The 5,000-nt window shown below is 60.2% G+C and overlaps 26 non-coding genes and 1 pseudogene across 26 annotated transcripts in view; all 27 read left to right on the top strand.

Annotated features, from left to right (window-relative positions):
* The window catches only part of LOC134074429 (5S ribosomal RNA), a 119-nt gene extending 107 nt beyond the window's left edge, over positions 1–12 (top strand). The window contains exon 1 of the ribosomal RNA XR_009937663.1: positions 1–12. This exon is cut by the window's left edge and continues 107 nt beyond it. This is a non-coding gene — a ribosomal RNA (5S ribosomal RNA).
* A 73-nt stretch (positions 13–85) lies between these two features.
* On the top strand, positions 86–204 carry LOC134074428 (5S ribosomal RNA). The gene has a single exon (XR_009937662.1). It is a non-coding gene; the product is annotated as a 5S ribosomal RNA (ribosomal RNA).
* A 73-nt stretch (positions 205–277) lies between these two features.
* Positions 278–396, top strand: LOC134074427 (5S ribosomal RNA). Its single transcript, XR_009937661.1, has one exon. It is a non-coding gene; the product is annotated as a 5S ribosomal RNA (ribosomal RNA).
* A 73-nt stretch (positions 397–469) lies between these two features.
* LOC134074426 (5S ribosomal RNA) lies at positions 470–588 on the top strand. The gene has a single exon (XR_009937660.1). It is a non-coding gene; the product is annotated as a 5S ribosomal RNA (ribosomal RNA).
* Positions 589–661: 73 nt separating this feature from the next.
* On the top strand, positions 662–780 carry LOC134074539 (5S ribosomal RNA). The gene has a single exon (XR_009937772.1). It is a non-coding gene; the product is annotated as a 5S ribosomal RNA (ribosomal RNA).
* A 73-nt stretch (positions 781–853) lies between these two features.
* Positions 854–972, top strand: LOC134074425 (5S ribosomal RNA). The gene has a single exon (XR_009937659.1). It is a non-coding gene; the product is annotated as a 5S ribosomal RNA (ribosomal RNA).
* A 73-nt stretch (positions 973–1,045) lies between these two features.
* Positions 1,046–1,164, top strand: LOC134074608 (5S ribosomal RNA; annotated as a pseudogene).
* Positions 1,165–1,237: 73 nt separating this feature from the next.
* Positions 1,238–1,356, top strand: LOC134074424 (5S ribosomal RNA). The gene has a single exon (XR_009937658.1). It is a non-coding gene; the product is annotated as a 5S ribosomal RNA (ribosomal RNA).
* Positions 1,357–1,429: 73 nt separating this feature from the next.
* On the top strand, positions 1,430–1,548 carry LOC134074319 (5S ribosomal RNA). The gene has a single exon (XR_009937560.1). It is a non-coding gene; the product is annotated as a 5S ribosomal RNA (ribosomal RNA).
* A 73-nt stretch (positions 1,549–1,621) lies between these two features.
* LOC134074423 (5S ribosomal RNA) lies at positions 1,622–1,740 on the top strand. The gene has a single exon (XR_009937657.1). It is a non-coding gene; the product is annotated as a 5S ribosomal RNA (ribosomal RNA).
* Positions 1,741–1,813: 73 nt separating this feature from the next.
* Positions 1,814–1,932, top strand: LOC134074591 (5S ribosomal RNA). The gene has a single exon (XR_009937821.1). It is a non-coding gene; the product is annotated as a 5S ribosomal RNA (ribosomal RNA).
* Positions 1,933–2,005: 73 nt separating this feature from the next.
* On the top strand, positions 2,006–2,124 carry LOC134074422 (5S ribosomal RNA). Its single transcript, XR_009937656.1, has one exon. It is a non-coding gene; the product is annotated as a 5S ribosomal RNA (ribosomal RNA).
* A 73-nt stretch (positions 2,125–2,197) lies between these two features.
* LOC134074568 (5S ribosomal RNA) lies at positions 2,198–2,316 on the top strand. The gene has a single exon (XR_009937799.1). It is a non-coding gene; the product is annotated as a 5S ribosomal RNA (ribosomal RNA).
* A 73-nt stretch (positions 2,317–2,389) lies between these two features.
* Positions 2,390–2,508, top strand: LOC134074546 (5S ribosomal RNA). The gene has a single exon (XR_009937779.1). It is a non-coding gene; the product is annotated as a 5S ribosomal RNA (ribosomal RNA).
* A 73-nt stretch (positions 2,509–2,581) lies between these two features.
* LOC134074420 (5S ribosomal RNA) lies at positions 2,582–2,700 on the top strand. The gene has a single exon (XR_009937655.1). It is a non-coding gene; the product is annotated as a 5S ribosomal RNA (ribosomal RNA).
* A 73-nt stretch (positions 2,701–2,773) lies between these two features.
* LOC134074555 (5S ribosomal RNA) lies at positions 2,774–2,892 on the top strand. The gene has a single exon (XR_009937787.1). It is a non-coding gene; the product is annotated as a 5S ribosomal RNA (ribosomal RNA).
* A 73-nt stretch (positions 2,893–2,965) lies between these two features.
* Positions 2,966–3,084, top strand: LOC134074419 (5S ribosomal RNA). Its single transcript, XR_009937654.1, has one exon. It is a non-coding gene; the product is annotated as a 5S ribosomal RNA (ribosomal RNA).
* A 73-nt stretch (positions 3,085–3,157) lies between these two features.
* Positions 3,158–3,276, top strand: LOC134074417 (5S ribosomal RNA). The gene has a single exon (XR_009937652.1). It is a non-coding gene; the product is annotated as a 5S ribosomal RNA (ribosomal RNA).
* Positions 3,277–3,349: 73 nt separating this feature from the next.
* LOC134074416 (5S ribosomal RNA) lies at positions 3,350–3,468 on the top strand. The gene has a single exon (XR_009937651.1). It is a non-coding gene; the product is annotated as a 5S ribosomal RNA (ribosomal RNA).
* A 73-nt stretch (positions 3,469–3,541) lies between these two features.
* Positions 3,542–3,660, top strand: LOC134074549 (5S ribosomal RNA). The gene has a single exon (XR_009937782.1). It is a non-coding gene; the product is annotated as a 5S ribosomal RNA (ribosomal RNA).
* Positions 3,661–3,733: 73 nt separating this feature from the next.
* LOC134074564 (5S ribosomal RNA) lies at positions 3,734–3,852 on the top strand. The gene has a single exon (XR_009937796.1). It is a non-coding gene; the product is annotated as a 5S ribosomal RNA (ribosomal RNA).
* Positions 3,853–3,925: 73 nt separating this feature from the next.
* Positions 3,926–4,044, top strand: LOC134074538 (5S ribosomal RNA). Its single transcript, XR_009937771.1, has one exon. It is a non-coding gene; the product is annotated as a 5S ribosomal RNA (ribosomal RNA).
* Positions 4,045–4,117: 73 nt separating this feature from the next.
* LOC134074415 (5S ribosomal RNA) lies at positions 4,118–4,236 on the top strand. The gene has a single exon (XR_009937650.1). It is a non-coding gene; the product is annotated as a 5S ribosomal RNA (ribosomal RNA).
* A 73-nt stretch (positions 4,237–4,309) lies between these two features.
* LOC134074590 (5S ribosomal RNA) lies at positions 4,310–4,428 on the top strand. The gene has a single exon (XR_009937820.1). It is a non-coding gene; the product is annotated as a 5S ribosomal RNA (ribosomal RNA).
* Positions 4,429–4,501: 73 nt separating this feature from the next.
* LOC134074414 (5S ribosomal RNA) lies at positions 4,502–4,620 on the top strand. Its single transcript, XR_009937649.1, has one exon. It is a non-coding gene; the product is annotated as a 5S ribosomal RNA (ribosomal RNA).
* A 73-nt stretch (positions 4,621–4,693) lies between these two features.
* LOC134074596 (5S ribosomal RNA) lies at positions 4,694–4,812 on the top strand. The gene has a single exon (XR_009937826.1). It is a non-coding gene; the product is annotated as a 5S ribosomal RNA (ribosomal RNA).
* A 73-nt stretch (positions 4,813–4,885) lies between these two features.
* LOC134074413 (5S ribosomal RNA) overlaps positions 4,886–5,000 on the top strand; it is a 119-nt gene continuing 4 nt past the window's right edge. The window contains exon 1 of the ribosomal RNA XR_009937648.1: positions 4,886–5,000. This exon is cut by the window's right edge and continues 4 nt beyond it. This is a non-coding gene — a ribosomal RNA (5S ribosomal RNA).

Below are 5,000 nucleotides of genomic sequence, written 5' to 3'. Positions count from 1 at the left end.
GTGCTGTAAGCGTTTTGCTTTGGATTGAGCTGCTTGCAGCCGCACCAGCTGCGCTTGAGGACTGGGTCCGAGTGGGGGGTCAATCGCTTACGGCCATACCGCGCTGAGCACGCCCGCTCTCGTCTGATCTCGGAAGCTAAGCAGCGCAGGGCCCGGTTAGTACTTGGATGGGAGACCGCCTGGGAATACCGGGTGCTGTAAGCGTTTTGCTTTGGATTGAGCTGCTTGCAGCCGCACCAGCTGCGCTTGAGGACTGGGTCCGAGTGGGGAGTTAATCGCTTACGGCCATACCGCGCTGAGCACGCCCGCTCTCGTCTGATCTCGGAAGCTAAGCAGCGCAGGGCCCGGTTAGTACTTGGATGGGAGACCGCCTGGGAATACCGGGTGCTGTAAGCGTTTTGCTTTGGATTGAGCTGCTTGCAGCCGCACCAGCTGCGCTTGAGGACTGGGTCCGAGTGGGGAGTTAATCGCTTACGGCCATACCGCGCTGAGCACGCCCGCTCTCGTCTGATCTCGGAAGCTAAGCAGCGCAGGGCCCGGTTAGTACTTGGATGGGAGACCGCCTGGGAATACCGGGTGCTGTAAGCGTTTTGCTTTGGATTGAGCTGCTTGCAGCCGCACCAGCTGCGCTTGAGGACTGGGTCCGAGTGGGGAGTTAATCGCTTACGGCCATACCGCGCTGAGCACGCCCGCTCTCGTCTGATCTCGGAAGCTAAGCAGCGCAGGGCCCGGTTAGTACTTGGATGGGAGACCGCCTGGGAATACCGGGTGCTGTAAGTGTTTTGCTTTGGATTGAGCTGCTTGCAGCCGCACCAGCTGCGCTTGAGGACTGGGTCCGAGTGGGGAGTTAATCGCTTACGGCCATACCGCGCTGAGCACGCCCGCTCTCGTCTGATCTCGGAAGCTAAGCAGCGCAGGGCCCGGTTAGTACTTGGATGGGAGACCGCCTGGGAATACCGGGTGCTGTAAGCGTTTTGCTTTGGATTGAGCTGCTTGCAGCCGCACCAGCTGCGCTTGAGGACTGGGTCCGAGTGGGGAGTTAATCGCTTAAGGCCATACCGCGCTGAGCAAGCCCGCTCTCGTCTGATCTCGGAAGCTAAGCAGCGCAGGGCCCGGTTAGTACTTGGATGGGAGACCGCCTGGGAATACCGGGTGCTGTAAGCGTTTTGCTTTGGATTGAGCTGCTTGCAGCCGCACCAGCTGCGCTTGAGGACTGGGTCCGAGTGGGGAGTTAATCGCTTACGGCCATACCGCGCTGAGCACGCCCGCTCTCGTCTGATCTCGGAAGCTAAGCAGCGCAGGGCCCGGTTAGTACTTGGATGGGAGACCGCCTGGGAATACCGGGTGCTGTAAGCGTTTTGCTTTGGATTGAGCTGCTTGCAGCCGCACCAGCTGCGCTTGAGGACTGGGTCCGAGTGGGGAGTTAATCGCTTACGGCCATACCGCGCTGAGCACGCCCGCTCTCGTCTGATCTCGGAAGCTAAGCAGCGCAGGGCCCGGTTAGTACTTGGATGGGAGACCGCCTGGGAATACCGGGTGCCGTAAGCGTTTTGCTTTGGATTGAGCTGCTTGCAGCCGCACCAGCTGCGCTTGAGGACTGGTTCCGAGTGGGGAGTTAATCGCTTACGGCCATACCGCGCTGAGCACGCCCGCTCTCGTCTGATCTCGGAAGCTAAGCAGCGCAGGGCCCGGTTAGTACTTGGATGGGAGACCGCCTGGGAATACCGGGTGCTGTAAGCGTTTTGCTTTGGATTGAGCTGCTTGCAGCCGCACCAGCTGCGCTTGAGGACTGGGTCCGAGTGGGGAGTTAATCGCTTAAGGCCATACCGCGCTGAGCACGCCCGCTCTCGTCTGATCTCGGAAGCTAAGCAGCGCAGGGCCCGGTTAGTACTTGGATGGGAGACCGCCTGGGAATACCGGGTGCTGTAAGCGTTTTGCTTTGGATTGAGCTGCTTGCAGCCGCACCAGCTGCGCTTGAGGACTGGGTCCGAGTGGGGAGTTAATCGCTTACGGCCATACCGCGCTGAGCACGCCCGCTCTCGTCTGATCTCGGAAGCTAAGCAGCGCAGGGCCCGGTTAGTACTTGGATGGGAGACCGCCTGGGAATACCGGGTGCTGTAAGCGTTTTGCTTTGGATTGAGCTGCTTGCAGCTGCACCAGCTGCGCTTGAGGACTGGGTCCGAGTGGGGAGTTAATCGCTTACGGCCATACCGCGCTGAGCACGCCCGCTCTCGTCTGATCTCGGAAGCTAAGCAGCGCAGGTCCCGGTTAGTACTTGGATGGGAGACCGCCTGGGAATACCGGGTGCTGTAAGCGTTTTGCTTTGGATTGAGCTGCTTGCAGCCGCACCAGCTGCGCTTGAGGACTGGGTCCGAGTGGGGAGTTAATCGCTTACGGCCATACCGCGCTGAGCACGCCTGCTCTCGTCTGATCTCGGAAGCTAAGCAGCGCAGGGCCCGGTTAGTACTTGGATGGGAGACCGCCTGGGAATACCGGGTGCTGTAAGCGTTTTGCTTTGGATTGAGCTGCTTGCAGCCGCACCAGCTGCGCTTGAGGACTGGGTCCGAGTGGGGAGTTAATCGCTTACGGCCATACCGCGCTGAGCACGCCCGCTCTCGTCTGATCTCGGAAGCTAAGCAGCGCAGGGCCCGGTTAGTACTTGGATGGGAGACCGCCTGGGAATACCGGGTGCTGTAAGCGTTTTGCTTTGGATTGAGCTGCTTGCAGCCGCACCAGCTGCGCTTGAGGACTGGGTCCGAGTGGGGAGTTAATCGCTTACGGCCATACCGCGCTGAGCACGCCCGCTCTCGTCTGATCTCGGAAGCTAAGCAGCGCAGGGCCCGGTTAGTACTTGGATGGGAGATCGCCTGGGAATACCGGGTGCTGTAAGCGTTTTGCTTTGGATTGAGCTGCTTGCAGCCGCACCAGCTGCGCTTGAGGACTGGGTCCGAGTGGGGAGTTAATCGCTTACGGCCATACCGCGCTGAGCACGCCCGCTCTCGTCTGATCTCGGAAGCTAAGCAGCGCAGGGCCCGGTTAGTACTTGGATGGGAGACCGCCTGGGAATACCGGGTGCTGTAAGCGTTTTGCTTTGGATTGAGCTGCTTGCAGCCGCACCAGCTGCGCTTGAGGACTGGGTCCGAGTGGGGGGTCAATCGCTTACGGCCATACCGCGCTGAGCACGCCCGCTCTCGTCTGATCTCGGAAGCTAAGCAGCGCAGGGCCCGGTTAGTACTTGGATGGGAGACCGCCTGGGAATACCGGGTGCTGTAAGCGTTTTGCTTTGGATTGAGCTGCTTGCAGCCGCACCAGCTGCGCTTGAGGACTGGGTCCGAGTGGGGGGTCAATCGCTTACGGCCATACCGCGCTGAGCACGCCCGCTCTCGTCTGATCTCGGAAGCTAAGCAGCGCAGGGCCCGGTTAGTACTTGGATGGGAGACCGCCTGGGAATACCGGGTGCTGTAAGCGTTTTGCTTTGGATTGAGCTGCTTGCAGCCGCACCAGCTGCGCTTGAGGACTGGGTCCGAGTGGGGAGTTAATCGCTTACGGCCATACCGCGCTGAGCACGCCCGCTCTCGTCTGATCTCGGAAGCTAAGCAGCGCAGGGCCCGGTTAGTACTTGGATGGGAGACCGGCTGGGAATACCGGGTGCTGTAAGCGTTTTGCTTTGGATTGAGCTGCTTGCAGCCGCACCAGCTGCGCTTGAGGACTGGGTCCGAGTGGGGAGTTAATCGCTTACGGCCATACCGCGCTGAGCACGCCCGCTCTCGTCTGATCTCGGAAGCTAAGCAGAGCAGGGCCCGGTTAGTACTTGGATGGGAGACCGCCTGGGAATACCGGGTGCTGTAAGCGTTTTGCTTTGGATTGAGCTGCTTGCAGCCGCACCAGCTGCGCTTGAGGACTGGGTCCGAGTGGGGAGTTAATCGCTTACGGCCATACCGCGCTGAGCACGCCCGCTCTCGTCTGATCTCGGAAGCTAAGCAGCGCAGGGCCCGGTTAGTACTTGGATGGGAGACCGCCTGGGAATACCGGGTGCTGTAAGTGTTTTGCTTTGGATTGAGCTGCTTGCAGCCGCACCAGCTGCGCTTGAGGACTGGGTCCGAGTGGGGAGTTAATCGCTTACGGCCATACCGCGCTGAGCACGCCCGCTCTCGTCTGATCTCGGAAGCTAAGCAGCGCAGGGCCCGGTTAGTACTTGGATGGGAGACCGCCTGGGAATACCGGGTGCTGTAAGCGTTTTGCTTTGGATTGAGCTGCTTGCAGCCGCACCAGCTGCGCTTGAGGACTGGGTCCGAGTGGGGAGTTAATCGCTTAAGGCCATACCGCGCTGAGCACGCCCGCTCTCGTCTGATCTCGGAAGCTAAGCAGCGCAGGGCCCGGTTAGTACTTGGATGGGAGACCGCCTGGGAATACCGGGTGCTGTAAGCGTTTTGCTTTGGATTGAGCTGCTTGCAGCCGCACCAGCTGCGCTTGAGGACTGGGTCCGAGTGGGGAGTTAATCGCTTACGGCCATACCGCGCTGAGCACGCCCGCTCTCGTCTGATCTCGGAAGCTAAGCAGCGCAGGGCCCGGTTAGTACTTGGATGGGAGACCGCCTGGGAATACCGGGTGCTGTAAGCGTTTTGCTTTGGATTGAGCTGCTTGCAGCCGCACCAGCTGCGCTTGAGGACTGGGTCCGAGTGGGGAGTTAATCGCTTACGGCCATACCGTGCTGAGCACGCCCGCTCTCGTCTGATCTCGGAAGCTAAGCAGCGCAGGGCCCGGTTAGTACTTGGATGGGAGACCGCCTGGGAATACCGGTTGCTGTAAGCGTTTTGCTTTGGATTGAGCTGCTTGCAGCCGCACCATCTGCGCTTGAGGACTGGGTCCGAGTGGGGAGTTAATCGCTTACGGCCATACCGCGCTGAGCACGCCCGCTCTCGTCTGATCTCGGAAGCTAAGCAGCGCAGGGCCCGGTTAGTACTTGGATGGGAGACCGCCTGGGAATACCGGGTGCTGTA

Source organism: Sardina pilchardus, unplaced genomic scaffold (assembly GCF_963854185.1).
Source record: "Sardina pilchardus unplaced genomic scaffold, fSarPil1.1 HAP1_SCAFFOLD_105, whole genome shotgun sequence".
Lineage (NCBI taxonomy): Eukaryota > Metazoa > Chordata > Actinopteri > Clupeiformes > Clupeidae > Sardina > Sardina pilchardus.
Note: the sequence above shows the minus strand (reverse complement) of the source record. Positions and strands in the feature narration are given on the sequence as shown.